Below are 18,246 nucleotides of genomic sequence, written 5' to 3' on the forward strand. Positions count from 1 at the left end.
TATTTGATTTTAAACTAATACACTTGAATCTTAGTGACACTGTCAATGCATATCATTTATTTGGAACATATTTTACAGTGAAGGTAATACATTATGTGCTGTATTTAAAGACAACAACACAAGGACAATGGCTACAGTTGCAGCCTGATATCACCTTGTTTACATTCTTGTACATTTACATTTAAGTCATTTAGCAGACGCTCTTATCCAGAGCGACTTACAAATTGGTGCATTCACCTTATAATATCCAGTGGAACAACCACTTTACAATAGGTAGTCTCTGGTAAACTGGGTTAAAGGTATTTTAAAGGTATTGGGGACATTTCTTTACATGTTTGTCAGACCTGGCCTGGCTGATTGTGTGGACTAAAGAGAGAGCAAGAAAGCAGTGGCTATACTGTCATTATTTCAATGATAAAACGCCAACACTTATGAGGCTGGTGTTTCATTGAAGCACAGTGAAGGATGCAAAAGTGGAGGCTTTTAGGATGTTTTTGTTTACAAATGCTGCTACTGACGATAATCAACGTTGTTTTGGTAATATAATAGTTAAAACCCCATGAACCCTTCCTCAGTTAAGAATAACTTAAATGATATATCTGCGCATATTTTAGGTTCAATCAGCGTTGGACTCAGGTCCTCTCTCTGTTTGTGTTTGGTGAGGCTGTGTGTTTGTTCAGTGCAATAGCGAGCTCTAAGTACTCTCTGTTAACCATGCAGGTCCAATATTGATTTCAGGGTCACCCCTCCAGTTTTGCATCAGTGACTGAACAAAGTGCACAGCCCCCTAAGAAAAAAAGCAGAGTCCCTCCATCGATCGCCAGCCTCCACTTGGCTCCGTTCAGGGGCCAACTGAGCTGCGTTCAGAGTCACCGGAACACTGCCAAATAGCAGTATTCTGGTGTTGCTGCATGTTTTTAATTAGTTTGCATCCTGTTCATATTAAATTACCTGGCAGATTCAGACTCGTATTCTCCTGTTAAGTTAAAAACCTTCCTCTGTGACATAGTCCTTCTATAGGAAAGAGAGCTTTCTTTGACATTGAGTGCTTTGCACGTGGTTCTGTTGGATAAGTAGAAAATGTTCCTGTATGGTCGCGTCATGCTGTTGTTGCATATGATATCACATGTCTCCGTGGCTGAGTCTATATAACTAGAAGTTGAGAATGACTTAACGGTCTGTGTGTGTTCATGGAGCAGCTTTACCTGAAGTGAGTGAGCTGGGATTGCTTCCGATTTGAATCCTTTGTCCTTCGGAACAGCTCTTCTAGTACTTTCCAGGCACAAGACTCTCGAATGGGATGATTCAGGATTCCTTTAGTTTGGTTTGATTTGATTTGGATCTCTTTTAGTCCCCATTTGGACTAATCTTCCAAGAGTCCTTACATATTAAAATACAATTTATATACGAACACATTTTCACATATAACACACTATTACAAACATCCATAATATACTAACGTAATGAACCAATAAATAATCAATCTAAAAAATATGGATTCTTCATCTACTGTAATCCCACAACATTTCTGTGTGTTATATTTAAATTGTTTTAAAATAATGTTTACATTTATATATTGAAAGGTTTCTGGTTTGCTCGGTTAATTAGTTGCATGTTTAATCAGACACATTTAGCCTCTCTATGGGGGGGCAGGATTTTGGGACGATCAGCAGGGGTGTTACTTTGGGGCTAATATTTAGATTCTGTGATGATTAATTTGCGCTGGGGTGAGGAGGCATCATGAATGATATGACACAGACAGTTCAACAGCTATCAGGTTATGACACTGTGGGATGTTCCTGTCTGTGTTCCTGTCTCGTCTTTATAAATGTGTGTGTGTTGTCTCTGTGACTAAATTCATGTTGCTGTTTGTCTTTATTTGCTTGTGGTTAAGTCTGCACCGGAACCATTTGTTGCCAGTGTGTGTTGATCTCAGGCTGTGGCGCGTTGTTGATCCTCAGACGCGACACTGCTGAGCATCCACCACAATGAGCCCATGTACCTCCCTGTCTGCTGCCCTCTCACTGATCACCCCAACCCTCTGAGCATCTGCCTGTGTGTCTGTGTTGAACCGGGCCACAAGTTAACCATCGGAGGAGTTGAGCCATCAGCTGTTAGGAAAGGAGAGGAAAGGACAGGGTGAGAGAAAGAGATGGCGTGTTTGGTAGGGATTCGTTGGAAGAGTGGCCAGCGTGGTAATGTCTGTGTTGCTGTTGACTTTAGATCATTCAGCGACTGTATCTCTGGTGTGATGATTAACAAAGCTTTGTGGGACAGAGTTTTAGTTTTGATAAATCTGTCTTCAGACATGATTAGGTAGTTGAGGTGGCACCACCTGTCAAAATCCTAACTTTACTGTTCTTAATCCTACATACTACTACTCAGCAAAGTCTCCCAGGAAGAACAATACCTATACTTGGGTATTATGTTACAGTATGTCTATGGGTCTCTTTGATTTGGGTGTGTGTTTTTTGCGCATGGTAGTCTGCTGCAACATTTTCTCCGTTGATCTCCGTTGTGGTGCTCCGTTAACGTAGGATTGTTTATCCACAGACACGGTGGGAAAAGGTCTAGTCGAATCCATTACAGGAGCCATTTGTAGACAATTATCTCCTCGCCCTCTCACTCCCCTCTTTTCCCCTCCTCAGCATCCCATCCCCAGGGCTTTGTCATCTGCCCCAGTGAGCAACTGAACATCCAAACTGACATTCATTTACAATTCAGATCAAGCCGCTCGTCGCCCACTGCTCTCCTCCCCCACGACACTCCTCAGATTGCCATGATGGATATCATTGACATCAACATGTCGCCACTCGCAGTGAGCTTCTTCTTTATTAGCTTTCGCTATAGCAGCCCAAGCCTGGCTTGTATCCTGTTTTACAGTGGCTGGTTTGGTCTGGGCTGGTTTCAGTCTGATCCACAGTAGGCTCAGGCCTGGCCTTGCTTATTTTGAGCTGTAAATGTGGCTCTGACTCCCCTCCTTCCACACCCCTCCCATTCCCTTTGTGTGGCAGTAGGCCTGTTTCCCCAGGCCCATTGTTCTAGGCACCAGGGCCAGACTTCCTGTGGATTTGACCGTCCTTCCCGTCTGCATGTGTGGCTGCTGGGGGGGTCACTGTCCCAGTGGATGCCATCTATCTCCCTATTTGTTCATTCAGTGAGCATGGTAGTACCACACTTTTCGTTGGCTTTGACCTCAATGTTTGTCCTCCAGCGACGAAACATTTCCAAAGTAGAGGAGAGTTGAAGTGTGTGTCACTCCTATTAAAGGCATAGTTCGGGAATTTGGCAATGAAGCCAAAAGGCTACTATCCCAGAGTCAGATGAACTCATGGATACCATTTTTATGTCTCTGTATCCAATATGAAGGAAGTTAATAGGTAGCATTGGCTCGCGAAATTAGCTTGCTTTAGCGCAACGACTGGAAGTCTATGGGAACAGCTAGCATGCTACAAGTTCATCTGACTCTTGGGAGGTAGATAAAAGGCTTCATTGCCAAAATCCTTTTCGTATCACTTTAATGGTGGCACTATGATAGAAGTCTTACTCACTGACTTTATCAGAGTCTTGAAGTGGTTTATAAATCCAAACTGGTGAATAGAGCGACCAGAAATGGTTCCACTCTAACAGAGGCCCGCCACCAATGTGTTGTTCATTCCCTGTATTCTAGGACCAGCTGCATTGTGGTGTGTGTGTGTGTGTGTGTGGAGCTGAAAAGTGAGAAGGGTGTGTGCTATTCTGGGAGTTGAGGTTGGCACACCAGCTGTACAGGGATAGTTATTAGGTCAGTGTTCCATCCTCGTGAGCCTCACCTCACACCCCTCACTCTAACCCCCCACTGATGGGGAAAGGCATGCACGAAAGCATCCATAAATATGAAATGAAGAAGTCTTACTGACAAACACACTTAAGATGCAGCCTGTACCAGTGAACAACAGATGTTCAGCTTTCAGTAAGCAATGATGCTATGTACTCATCAGGTAAGAATTTACCTTTGTAGTCAATCCTGTCTCTTCGGAAAGGGGAGAGTCCCCACCTGCTCCAGTGGTCCCAGACCTCCTCTTTCTCTCCTCTTTTATCCCTGTCCATTCATCCTTCATCCCCGTCTTCCTCTTTCATACCGCAGACTCCTCACACCGGTCTTTTATCCAAACCGGCACATTTGATACTGACGGATTAAGGTTGGGTTAGTGAAATCGTGCGAGTAATTCAACCCCATCCATAAACTGTATTGGCTAATACATGCACATGTTTTCTAGTGTCTGTCTCTAGAACTCTATACGTGTCCCTGAAGTGCAAGAGTGTACACGTGTAGGCTACAAGTGTACTAGTGTTTCTGGTGATATGACCTACACGTTGATAATGGAATGTAGGCCTGTAGGGACTAGCTAAACTGGGCTGAGGTGGTGTCAGCAAGCCCAGTGAAGGCGCCTCACAAAGGGATTTGAAGGGCTTTACTGCTGGCCTTGGCCATCTGTCCTCCAGGGGCCAGTCTGGAAGTCAGCACAATGCAGTCCCTTGGCTAAAGCAAATACAACACTGGAATATGCTAATGATGACACAGGCCAGCGCTGACGCACGCCCTTGTTGACATATGCTAATGACCATGTAGGAATCTGTTAACATAAACCATAGGCTAACACTTACGCTAGTTCATATTAATAGGTAAAAATTGTGGCTAACACCTTCAGTTCTCTGGTAATGTGACCAAGGAGGTTTCTCTAGACAAAGGAGAGAGGAAGTTAAATGTCCTCCAAGGGAGAGTACTCTTTTCATGGTCACACACTGAATTCTCTCTCTCACTGTCTCTCTCTCTGTCTCTCTCTCTGTCTCTCTCTTTTTTTATTATTTTTTTATATACATTTTTTGTGTTTTTTAATATTTTTTATATATATAACTGTGTAGTGATTTCCTCCATCTCTCTATGCCATCGTCGCCTGTGTGTGATCTGTAGTCAGGCCAGTTAGCTAGGCAGGGCTATCTATCTGTAGTCAGGCCAGTTAGCTAGGCAGTAGGCAGGGCTATCTATCTGTAGTCAGGCCAGTTAGCTAGGCAGGGCTATCTATCTGTAGTCAGGCCAGTTAGCTAGGCAGTAGGCAGGGCTATCTATCTGTAGTCAGGCCAGTTAGCTAGGCAGGGCTATCTATCTGTAGTCAGGCCAGTTAGCTAGGCAGTAGGCAGGGCTATCTATCTGTAGTCAGGCCAGTTAGCTAGGCAGTAGGCAGGGCTATCTATCTGTAGTCAGGCCAGTTAGCTAGGCAGGGCTATCTATCTGTAGTCAGGCCAGTTAGCTAGGCAGTAGGCAGGGCTATCTATCTGTGGGCTGTGTTAAGCCTGTTAGTTTAATCCATTCAGACAGCTCCTCCAGGCTACACTGAGCAGTGCTCCACGCTTTAACAATCTCTCTAATCTAACGCAATCCTCCACACAAAAACGCACATGCAACCACAGCCTCTGCACTCTGCTTCCCTGAACGTTTTACCCTTTTAGATATAAGGGTTACTCAACTCCACTCCCACAGAGTCACCCTGTCTGCTTGTTTTTAGTCTTCACCAAGGAGGTCAGGGGATTTACCTCTATTACCTAGTGATAATTAATACTAGTAGTAACTTAGTAGTAACATTTATGCCAAAAAGCTGTGAAAATGGCCAGACACTGAAGTTCACGTGGACTGGAATTCAATGGGGGGAAAAAACCCTGATTTGTTTGTTAGGTATAACGTAGGCTACTCTGTCCTTACAGCGTAGTCTAGCAAGAAGCTTGTTAGATCAATGTCAGGAACACTGTCACCACCATTATCCCCATCGATCACTGTCAAGTGTTTTAAGTTAAAGATCAAGATCAGAGGTTAAAAGTTAGAACCGACCCAGCTGATCATGATGGATACCCAGCCTCAGGGAGGAGTGGGCGAGAGGTGAGGCTGCTGTTGCTGGGAGCCTGTTGCCACGGTAGCACCGTCGGTCCCCCAAACCCCCCTCCAAACACAAATGCCCCCGACCAGTCTCAAAACGAGCAGTTGATCACTGAGGGCTGTGCGCCCCATTTCACACACCCCTCCCCCGTCTTTGACCCGGTCTCCAATATGCTCCCTCTCTCCCTGGGCTCGGCAGCAGCAGATGTGGGAGAATGGGGTGTAGTGGGTGAGGGGGGGAAAGGAAAGTACATTCAACCAAAATGTCTTCTGCATTTAACCCAACTGGGACAGGGAGTTGTTGTTTTGGTAAGGCCAACCAGGGGCTTAACGTTATTTATACTGATGGCCTAGGAGCCATGTTAAGATAGTGGTGTTCAGTGTTAGTAGGCTATTGGAGAAATCACATTTCTGTGGTTAAGCTTCTAGCAGATTCTCTTACAGCTTTTGTCAATTTGATTGTTCTGAAGCTAAATTTACTCTCTTGCTGCTTTTCTGTCACATTTTCTTCCACTGTCTTTTTCTTCTATAATAGAATGACTCGCAGTCCAGAATAGGCACTAGGTAGAAATCTAAATGGTTATAGTGAGGTAATGTGTGCTGTGTCCTTGGTTCTTTTTGAAGTGCCACCTTTTTGTCTATTACGGACCATGTTTACTGTTTAGTAGAGTTTTGTAGTGTTCCAAATAGCTCAGCTGTTTGTATGAACTGGCCTTTTATTCATCCTGTGGTAACACCATTGTTGCATCTCTGAAAGTCAAACAACATATGTTTGTGAGGCGCTCAGTATATGGAAATGTCACTGTCACTATCTGACATTTCACATGTTTCTGTCAGTTATTATGCAGCTATCTATGTGGAAACAGTACTGGCAGAGAAGCCTATTGACTAGTGTTGGGTTCTGAGAATATGAAACATACTTATTCATGTCACTGAGGGAGAGAGGGTAAAATATAAAGTTTACATAGTCAGGATATGTTATTGTTAGCCATCAGGGATCCTATGGGAGGGATCCTCTGGGAGGAGAAGAGACACACAGTCTGGTACCAATCACCATGACAGGCTTGAGTTGGGGAGGAGTGAGCACTTTGGGGTAAAGGTCAGGTCAGATGAAGTGAGGAAGAACAGATATCACTAAGGTTCTGTTTAGCAACAGAGATGCATTGGCTGTTCAGATGTATAAGAGGGAACTCGGCCTAGGAGAAAGGGTTAAATATCAGTGCTTATGTGGAAATGTTTTTGTCTAATGCAGCTGTATTGATCCTCTGGGAAGAATAAACTTGGTTAAGCTTTTCATAGGTTCTAATTTTCAGAGTAAAAACACTAAGACTAGGAACAGAATTATCTGCCGAAATAGAAGTGAGAGCCTCAGGAATGTTCTGAAAATCACTAACCAAATACTGTAGCTCTACACTTTTTTAGGTGACGAGAGCAGAGACCATTGGAATAACTATACATCATTAAGGTAGCCTCCATAATCCTCATTTAACATTCAAATGACTGGAGTGTTGTATGATACTCTTTCCTTGTTGGACAAATCATAGATGTACTTAAAAACCACTATGGCTGTGATTTTTTTTCTTTCTATGAATATGTCCCTTTTGGAGGGGATTGAAGCTGGACTTGAATAGAATGCCATTGTCAGTTTCAAGAAGACTTCCTGTGGTTTTCTACAATGAGTCAGTCTGTACACTCTGCTCAGCTATGAGAATCCTGATGTATATTACATACAAGTCAATGTCAGTTCAGCCACAATATATGACAGTGGTAGCCTACCCTTGCCTGACTCCTCCTCCTTCCTCTGTTGTTCGCGACAGACTTTAGTCGGATTCTGACGCATTTAAAGTTGTTTGGGTGACGCGGTTTGTGGTGAAAACAAAGTGGTCAACGATTGGATTGTCTATAACCAATCAAAGTATCAAAGCCAGTCATGTACTTTCGAAAGCGTCGCTTCACCCACGTGTGTTCTGGCTCTGGCCCAACCCGTTGTTTTATGGCACCAATCAGACGGCCCGAATGTGTTCGTATTTGGTGAAGGGTTGGAGAGGATGGTAAATCCAAAAACAATTGTCCCAGCGTCGTCCGGGTTAGGGGAAAGTTTGCCCGGGGTAGGCCGTCATTGTAAATAAGAATTTGTTCTTAACTGACTTCCCTAGTTAAATAAAGGTTAAATAAAATAATGTAGCATAATGGTTTTCCATTCCCATAGGATGTATTGTTTGGCTCGTCATCATGGTCAGTTGCCAGGTATAGTATAAAGTCTACCATGAACTCTCTCTCTGACTTCCTCCTATTGGCTGACTTCTCCATCCCAACAATAGCATCTCCAACAATAGAACAGAAGACACATTTCAGTTGAATGCATTCAGTTGTACAACTGACTAGCTATCCCCCTTTCCCCAGTATGCTGGTTTCAAACAATTCATTTATATTCCTCTATCCATCCCTTTCTTGCCTCCCCCTCAGTCTCTCTGTCAATACAAGCTGCAACAAGTGTTGTTGTTGCAGTTGGCGTGTGTACCCTGGAGAATGGATAGCAGTTATACCCAGTGGTGAAATGGTACAGCCAGGGTTCTGCGGTCTGTGTGCTATGTCCTGTTTGTTTGGTCTCTGCCCTGGACTGGGCTGACCCAGAGAGGGCGCTGTCAGTGTCACTGAAAGACATTTCAAAGAGACCAGGCTTCTGTTGAAATGGCTGACTGGGATTGAGAAAAAGGGCAAGGGATAAAGAGAGGGAGAGAGGCAATACAGAGAAATAATGAGAGGGAGAAGGATGGAGATAAATAGATATGTGATAGGGAGAAAGAATGAGAGGGTTACACACAGGGAGGTGGGGACCCAGGGAGACAGGAAAGAGAGTCATCTCTTGGGAGAATCAAATGATGAAGAAGAGGGAGAGAGAGAATTTATGAAGGGCAAGAGAGGGATAGAAATGTAGAAGAAGAAAGATGCTTCTGGATGAAAGCGAAGGGAAAATCCCTCTCAGATGAAGAGCTGTGTGTGGTTTAGTGCACGCTGGTTCATTTCCATCAATCACAGGATGATAATACTACACCGCCCAGCATCCCTAACAACACTGGTCACACCGTCAGCAGAACAGCACCCGGCCTCCTCCTCCTACTCATAGTAACGTTGTACTGTTATATCGGGCACGCCGGCTGTAAATCTCCTTACGTAACTAACACCCGATAGCCATCACCACGGCAGCCATCCAGGGTCGTCTCCCATGACAGATTACAGGGCAGTGGTGGGCTACAGGGCTGCTGGCGGTGCCTAGCAACAGGACTATCGCCACGGCGTCCAGTGTGAGGCCATGCTACTGGACAGTTAGGAATTATTCATGTTGTGTAAATCAGAACATTGAAGAGCTGAAATGTATTAATTACATCATTCCTGTGTGCAAGACCAGTTGATGAATGAGAAGAGAAGCATGTTTTTATAGCGGGATCTATGATCACAGACATGCAATATCTGTGTGCTTGGTGTAGCAAATGTGGTTTTTAGAGCCCTTTTCTCATCTGTGAATCTGTCCAACGAGCATTTTTATGTAACGTCAACATGTATGAATCTATATTTTAATATCGGTTTCAATGTACTTTGTTAGATTATGAATGTTTGGATACGTTTGTGAATATATTTGAAGAGCTCCAGTGCAGCCAACAGTAGTGTTGATTCAACGACTTGTTAGAGGCTAAAGCTGAGTCACATTGGCTGTCCCGTCCAGAAGGAAACCAACAACCTCCAAGGCCCTCGGAACATTCCACAACATCTAGTTGCCATGACAACGCCGGAATATGTATCTAATTGGTTCACAGTATGGTCAGTCTGCTAGGGATTAATTGAAGGCATTCTCAGTTGTGGGTGCTGGGAAACGATCTTTCAACGTGTGTGTTTATGTCTTTCTGGGGATGCTTAGCTGGCCGGTCATGTCGACTTTGTTCTTTGACCGAGCTCCAACTCATCCAGCGACCTGTGACCTGTGATAAGCCTGCTGGGTAAACAATACGTGACCGCAATCAGATGGGACACATTGTTCTCTCTCTTTCCCTCTCTCTGTCTTGCATAAGACACAGACACTCGCGCACACACACACTGTGTCTGTCGCTACATCCCCAGGCTGTCCCTACATGTCTCATGTTGACAGAGTGAGCAGCAGAGGCTGAGGGCTCTTCAGCGGCCTACAGATATACCACCATGATAAAGACATGCAATAAGTAACTCCGGTGGCAGTGTCACAGCGGCCATAAAGCCTGTGGGTAGTCATTGGCTAGGACTGTCTCTTCTCCGTCACACGCTGATGATTCATATAGAGCGGCGTTTATGGGAAAGGATGGAGCAGAGAGGGACAATGGGCTGGCAATGCAGGACTAGAGCTAACAGAGAACCCAGTATGTTCTAGCCATTGTGTTTCTATGTACAACATACATTATACTTCTCCTGTCTGCTCCATTGAAATATCATTCATTTAATGATCTGCTCATTAAAGCAGATCATTAAATGGGGGAGCAAGAGAATGAGGCAGGTAGAGTGCACAAAGCGGGACATATTAAAGGAGCATCTTGGCTTGTGATGAAAATGAACACTGCGGAATAGCTTTCTGATTACGTCTTGATGTAAGCCCCAGTCTAGGTTTGACATGTCCTGTAGTAAACAGTCAGTCAGTAGCAGTGTCTGGCGGCACAGATTAACCTCAGTCCACTGGGGTCTATTTTTACTCACGTTGGTTGTGTCTCATGGCACCCTATTCCCTAAATAGTGCACTACTTTTGACCAGGGCCCATATGACTTTGGTCAAAAGTAGTGCACTTCATCGGAAATAGTGTGTCATTTGCGACGTAGACGTTCACGCTGCTGGAGGACTGTGATTGTATGGCGCTTAAGCTCTTTTTCTGTAACAGTCACACTCAGTAGTGTTAGGTTCTAATTGTCAGAGTAAATAACTCACGGTCACTAGAGAAGCTTTAACCAAGTAAAATTCTCCCCGAAGGGTCGACACAGCTGTAATTCAGACACAGACATGGCTTCCCCCGTGGAGGTATTAATACCCCACTTTGGGTGGAGTCTCCTCCTTATCGCTAAACATGGCATCATTCTTGCTAAGCAGGGAACTAAGTGATATGAGCCTTCAACGGTTTCTCCCCATATCATTGCTGTCACATGCTTTCCCTGCACTCAGCCCCTCCCAAGCTTCATTATGGATCCCCTCGTGTCTCATGTGTAACTAATGTTCCTATACTTCTGAGTCTAACAATGTTCCAAGTTGAACCCCGACTCCAACAGCAGAAAGGGAGAAAAAAACTCCTATGCCGTGACAGTATAGATTAGTTTGGTGTTGAGGAGTTGGAGTGGAGTTTATAATGAGAACGTTTCCATTGAGAAGAGGAAAGTAGGATGGAGGGCTTGGCTACAGTCAGTTATTTTTATCCTGCTTCTTAGGCCTATTACAAGATGAAACACATTTCTATGTCCATTTACCATGAATAGCGAGACTTTAGAATGATTCGTTATTTTCCTACTTTAGAATGATTCGGCATTTTCCTATCTGAAAAATATACTGGACAAAATCTGCCGGAGACATTCTCAGTTGATTCATTGTGAGTTGAGTTCAGATAGCTCGCTGCTATAGGCTCTCCAAACCACCCTCCATTGAGAGGGAATTGGCTGGAGTCTGTAATACTGTTAAAATGAGAATGGATTGTGAATGGCAGTAGTAGCTTCTTGATATGTGGATGGGTGTAATCTCCTTCCAGCTGTTGAACATTTATCAGGGCACACACCAATGTCATTGTGTGTTTTCCTGCATGAAACACAAAGCGTAAATCTCTGTTCTCTGAAAGCCTAATTTCCCCACCAGGAAAATAAGTTATTTTGTTGTACCTCGCTCTGCTCTTGTTTGCTTTATTTGAGTCGGTCTGTTGGCCACACTGACTGAGGTTGTTGCGAAAGGCACTTTGCGCTAGAAACCCTGGCTGCGTCTGTGATGATAAAGTCAGTAAACGTCAGACTGACTAAAAGCAAATCTGTCCATGTTCTTTGTAGTCCAACTAGTTTATGTGCGTTTTGTTTCAGTTTCTTTGTGAGGGCCATGTTTTTATGTTTTATATGCTGTAGGTTACATGTAGATGAATGTTACAGTAGATCATAGCAAAGGCCTGTACTGAACTATTCAAAGTGAACATAGATTATTCCCATTCGTTAAGGTTAGGGGTGGTACTGTCTGTTATCCTTTGATTGTATTCATTCTAATGCTTGTGTAACACGGATCAAGTCGACCCTCAACACTAACCACTAAACCAAATTTCCACCCAGTTCAGGAGCAACTGTTCTCCTCACGGCCTTCTTATAGGGTGCATCTTTTGACCAATGGGTAAAATTGTGCAGATAATCCTCTAAGAAAACCAATGGTCCAAACCTTATGGTGTTGTTACCCTTGTAGGATGGCCAACAATGCTGAGCGATTAACCAACTTTTTATTTTATTTTTTGAAGGGTGGGTTATTAAGCAACTTATTGACCGATGTCGGTTCAATTACTTGAATTCCAGTTAGTTCTGGTTTTTCTGAGCCCAACGTAGTTGCAGTTTCTCTAGAAAGAAATCAAATAATTCACGAGAGAGTGGGACGCTGAGCTGAAGGGAGTAGTAGTTTTCATTTAAGCAAATATTCAGTCTAGTTCTGCGCAGAAACGCGGTGATTAACTACTATGACCGTAATCCATAGTCTGTTTTTTTTCTGGCTTTGACAGAGATGGATACAGTTGTATGCCTGCTACATTCGGTTAAATACACACAGACCGCATGAGAGAGGAAAGGAACACATCGACGAGAGAGAGGGATAGAGACAGTTTGTGAAAGTATGCCTTAGCTACTTTGTTAAAATAGTAAAATGATGGTCGGACAGCTCTGCAGCACGCTTAGGCAGGCTAGCCCAGCTAAATAGGATGACTGTGACGTAGAAGTCCGTCACTGGCCGCGGGCAGCATTTGGTACTTTAACGCACGCACACATTCATCACTCCTCCCTGCTCCGTTATCAGATAAGTTAACAATGTGGGTCGACACACAAGTTAACGTCTCTATCTTGGTACATACATTTCACACTTACTTCAGTAACCAGTTAGGGTATAAAGAAATAAAGACAGGTGTTCATATTTAATATAAGCAATATTTAGTATACTTATCGATGTTATGGATGAGCGCGGTTGTTTGTTCTGTTCCTCTCTCTCTCCATCTCTGTAGCTTCCAGGTATGCTGGATAAGGACCCGAGCTAAGGGAATTGGGCTTACTTTGTAGTGCCTGTCCGGAATGGCTCATTAATGTAAACGGGCATATTGGAAGACACTGTCAGTAGTGATGTAATTTTGTAAATGTTATATTGTGATGTTGTTTCATAAACGTGTTGCAATGTATATATTTTGGTATGTTTAGATAAATGGAAACTGTATGTTGAATAGGTAATTGCTTAATTAATTAGTGTTAATTGTTCTGAGGGGAGGGGCTACCCCTACAAAAGGAGCCTCTCTTTCAGTTCAAGGAGAGGCATTTTGGATTGAGCTGTGGGTGGGGCAGCTTTGTTTTTAAGCTGTCCCATAAGGTATACGTTTGATGGCAGTACTGTTGTTTTGTTCCGGAATCACTATGTAAATAAACACCGTTGCACAGAAGAACTTTTGCGGCTCCGCCATCTTTTTATTTTTTATAGAGGTTAGGTTTTCCAGTTTAGCCTTCTGGCCTACTCTACGTGACAATGACTGAAGACAGTACAGTATAGGGAGAACAGAGAATGTTGTCTGGCTGTTTGTTGCTGCTGCCTGAGCATGAGATGATGATGGAATACAAAAGTCCTTAAAAAAGCACATTTTATTTAATAGGAAATTACATTTTGTTTTCAATTTTAATATCATTATTTGATAATTGTATTCATTTTTTTTTATTTAACTAGGCAAGTCGGTTAAGAACAAATTCTGATTTACAATGACAGCCTACCCCCGCCAAACCTGGACGACGTTGGGCCAATTGTGCGCCGCCCTATGGGACACCGAATCACGGCCAGGGTCTGTAGTGACGCCTCAAGCACTGAGATGCAGTGCCTTAGACCGCTGCGCCACTATATATATATATATATATATATATATATATATATATATATATATATATATACAGCCAGACATTTTTTTTTTTTTATTGAAACTGAAATCAATAACCGTGATTATTTAAAAAATAATCGAACTGACCTCAAAAAGAAATAATCAATGGAGGCTAGAAGAAAAAAGTGTGAAATTGCATTCTGTCAGCTAGGCTGGATTCTGTGCTAGCATTAAGGATACCGGCTACCTGACAGGCTCAGTTTCCCATTGAACTCGCCATCTTTCTTCTCGAATCCGCAGGACATAAAACAATATAGAGGGAAGATGGAGACAGGACATGTAGTATTTTACTATACACTTTTCATATTCATTTGAAAGATTTCTGACAAAAACAAGTTTCTCTGTGAAATTATTACATTTTTATTTATTTGAAATGTCAACGGAGCACTGAGCACATACCAAGCATTTTATTTTCATAGCTTTTTACATTTAATTCAGCTCGTCATGCTAATTTAGCTTTTTTGCGATCCGCGGAAACAACTTTGAAGACGACGACCATAAAATGTAAAATCTTCAAAAGTCGTTTACGAGTAACCTGCACTGCTATATCAACAGAGCTCGGTGCTTATTATCTGATGTATTAGGTTACGAAATCCGATTTTATTTTTATATTAGAGCAACCCCACTGAACATTTCAGAACCCAAATAATAATTTATTTTTTAACATAAAGTGAAAATTCATCACCAAAGCGTGTTTTCACACCATACTTGGTCGGACATGTAGAGAGTGACAGCAGGAAGCTTGTAATGGAGACAGATGGACTGTTGTACGAGATCTGATGGGGCCTTGGTGAACGCAGAGCGCCACGCCATGGTGACTGATGAAAGGTGTCAGTGGCGTTATGATGGGGGAAGTCCAGCTGTATTATCTTAGCTCTCTCTGGTGTGAAGGATGGTGACGGTGGCTTGTTGTGCTGGCTCGTGGAGGATGATGGGCTGATTTACAACTGGTTCCGGTTCTGAAAGCCTTGAAGTCCATCTATCCATCCACCATTGCTTCTTTTTTTTCTTCTCCGCTTCCCTTCATCTTATCCTTCTGTAGTCAAGTTGTTCAGTGGGTGTTGTCTTTATACTCCTCAACGGCCTCCATCTGTGAGAGCTGCTCTATGTAAAGTGGCATGCAATTTCAGCTTGTTGCAATCCGTGTCAACCGATGAACACAGATTGGTAATTTGCATGTTGGCTTAGAGAGAGACACACACACACACACACACACACACACACACACACACACACCCAGTTGCTCAGGTGTCGTTGTGGCTCAGTGATCTGTTTCCTCTCTGGGTATTTGGTATGAAGCCATCTGTAGCGGTAAGCATCACCAGATAGTTGTGGACTGTTGACATTAAACAAGGGATTCTTTGTCTGTTTTTATAAACATTTAGGGGTGAACAAATGATTCACCCTTCTCTACCCTACCCACCACCCACACACTTGTGTCTCTCTTTCTTTCTTTCTCTCGCTCTCTGTCCTTTACACTCTCTTGTCTGGCTTCAAGTGAGCACTCGGCTTTGTTGGCCTGAGCTTGTGCAGTACAGATCTCACTCTCTCACGCACTTCTACCCGTTGTCACTCTCTGTAATAAAAGTGACCCTTCTCTCTCTTCTTTGTTGTGAAATTACCTTAGCGTTGTCTGTTGGTTGTCAGTCAACTCATGTGTCCACTCCTCTCAACACACAGGTACCCCTCTCTCCGAGGTGGCCACAATTAGCATGTGTTTTATAGGGTTGAAACGGGCTGATGTAACCTCACTTCAACCAGGGCCATTAGTCTCTTCAGAGCGTTGGGCTGCTTAACCGGTTGCCACGGTAACCAAAGGTTTTTTAAGCAAGTCATATTATGCCGTAGGGGTAGCTGGGTTGTTCGGTAGAGAGAGACCCCACCCCCTCCACCACTATAGTCCCATTCTCACTCTGCCTAGGCCTAATTATATTTAGATCATTTACGTTGGTCAGTGGCTGGCGTTTTGGAAGCATCGAGGCAGCAACATATTTGACCCTTTATGCACATTCACTCACACACACACACAACACATATTTTTCAATGCACAAGTATAGTAATTTTAAGAAATAGCTTCCTTTCTTCAGAGCCCTCACTGAGACTATGCACAGCTCTTAGAGACAAATGGATCAAAGATGGCCGCCGCTGGCCTTCAATGTGCCTGTTTGTGTGATGAGAGGGGCTCTTACGAGGCTACAGAGGGCTCTTACATGGCCGTGCTGCATGGATGTGCGTACAGCACTGTGGGGAGGAACTAGTCTACAGAAGGCTCCGTAATACTACCGTAATTAGTCTGAGGGCCAACCAAGCCAAAGCCTTATCTGTGGATATCAAAGGAGATGGAGAGTTTCAGATGTTTTGTTCCTCTCTCTTCTACGCTCTCCCCCGCTCTCTTTTGGTCTTCCTCCCCCTATCTCCATCTCTAACTGATGACAGTTCCCTCTCCTCAAGTGCCGAGGGCCAATTTGTTCCTTGTCCTTTCATCTGCCTCTGAGGAATTGAAATGTGCTGCCAGTGGCATTTTTACCACTGTTACATTTTTTCTTTTGTTCGTGATCACTTTATTGAAATAATCTACCATGTGATTACTGGTGTAGAGAGATCGCTAACCTTGACATCTGAATCAAAACCTCCCTTACGCCAGTATACTTAAAAAAAAAATGTTTTGCCAGAAAGACTGTTTATTTTGCAAGAATGGGATTGCTAGGCTTTTTTTCAAAAGATAATGATAAAGATAAACCTAAGGGAAGGGTAATGTTTATATGGGATGTGGCTGGTTATTTTGGGGTTGTGAAAATGTCAGGCAGGCAGAGTTTTCCCCTGGAGGTTTGAGAGCTGGCACTTCTCCCAAGTGTACACTACACTGAACTCTACAGCTGTTTTCTCTCTTCTTTATCTCTCTCTCTTTTTTCTCTTTCACTCACTCTCCTTTGTTCTCCCTACATCTATCTCTCTCTTTGACGTTTTCATCAACACACTCCCTCACTCTGGTCTTCTGTGCTCGTCCTCTAAGGCTCTCTCACTCCCTCTTTTTTGCTCTCTCTCTCTTCACTTGCTCTCTGTATTTTTCAGTCTAACAATCCCACCCTTCCTCTTCAGTGTTCTCTCCTGGCAGGCTCTCTCTCCTCTCTTTGTCTTTCAACAGGAGGCTGGGTCAGTCAGGCTGTACAGTCGTGGCCAAAAGTTTTGAGAATGACACAAATATTAATTTTCACAAAGTTTGCTGCTTCAGTGTCTTTAGATATTTTTGTCAGATGTTACTATGGAATACTGAAGTATAATTAAAAGCATTTCATAAGTGTCAAAGGCTTTTATTGACAATTACATGAAGTTGATGCAGAGTCGATATTTGTAGTGTTGACCCTTCTTTTTCAAGACCTCTGCAATCCGCCCTGGCATGCTGTCAATTAACTTCTGGGCCACATCCTGACTGATGGCAGCCCATTCTTGCATAATCAATGCTTGGAGTTTGTCAGAATTTGTGGGTTTTTGTTTGTCCACCCACCTCTTGAGGATTGGCCACAAGTTCTCAATTGGATTAAGGTCTGGGGAGTTTCCTGGCCAAGGACCCAAAATATCAATGTTTTGTTCCCCGAGTCACTTAGTTATCACTTTTGCCTTATGGCAAGGTTCTCCATCATGCTGGTAAAGGCATTGTTCGTCATCAAACTGTTCCTGGATGGTTGGGAGAAGTTACTCTCGGAGGATGTGTTGGTACCATTCTTTATTCATGGCTGTGTTAGGCAAAATTGTGAGTGAGCCCACTCCCTTGACTGAGAAGCAACCCCACACATGAATGGTCTCAGGATGCTTTACTGTTAGCATGACACAGGACTGATGGTAGCGCTCACCTTGTCTTCTCCGGACAAGCTTTTTTCTGGATGCCCCAAACAATTGGAAAGGGAATTCATCAGAGAAAAATCCCTGTACCTTTTGCAGAATATCAGTCTGTCCCTGATGTTTTTCCTGGAGAGAAGTGGCTTCTTTGCTGCCCTTCTTGACTTGTGTGCAGATGCACTCACACCTGCCTGCTGCCATTCCTGAGCAAGCTCTGTACTGGTGGTGCCCCGATCCCGCAGCTGAATCAACTTTAGGAGACGGTTCTGGCGCTTGCTTGACTGTCTTGGGCGCCCTGAAGCCTTCACAACAATTGAACCGCTCTCCTTGAAGTTCTTGATGATCTGATAAATG

At 43.5% G+C, this 18,246-nt stretch overlaps 1 protein-coding gene across 10 annotated transcripts in view; it reads left to right on the forward strand.

Moving 5' to 3' along the window:
- Nucleotides 1-18,246, forward strand: part of LOC106576161 (DENN domain-containing protein 5B) — a 107,829-nt gene that overhangs the window by 20,784 nt on the left and 68,799 nt on the right. The window contains exon 1 of one of the 10 annotated variants that reach the window (XM_045699787.1): nucleotides 2,800-2,818. The exons of the other annotated variants lie outside the window; for them this stretch is intronic. The gene's annotated coding sequence lies outside the window, so the exon portion shown is untranslated. Of the gene's footprint in view, nucleotides 1-2,799; nucleotides 2,819-18,246 lie in introns of those variants that run through there. 10 annotated transcript variants of the gene reach the window in all.

This window comes from Salmo salar, chromosome ssa17, assembly GCF_905237065.1.
Source record: "Salmo salar chromosome ssa17, Ssal_v3.1, whole genome shotgun sequence".
NCBI classification, from domain to species: domain Eukaryota; kingdom Metazoa; phylum Chordata; class Actinopteri; order Salmoniformes; family Salmonidae; genus Salmo; species Salmo salar.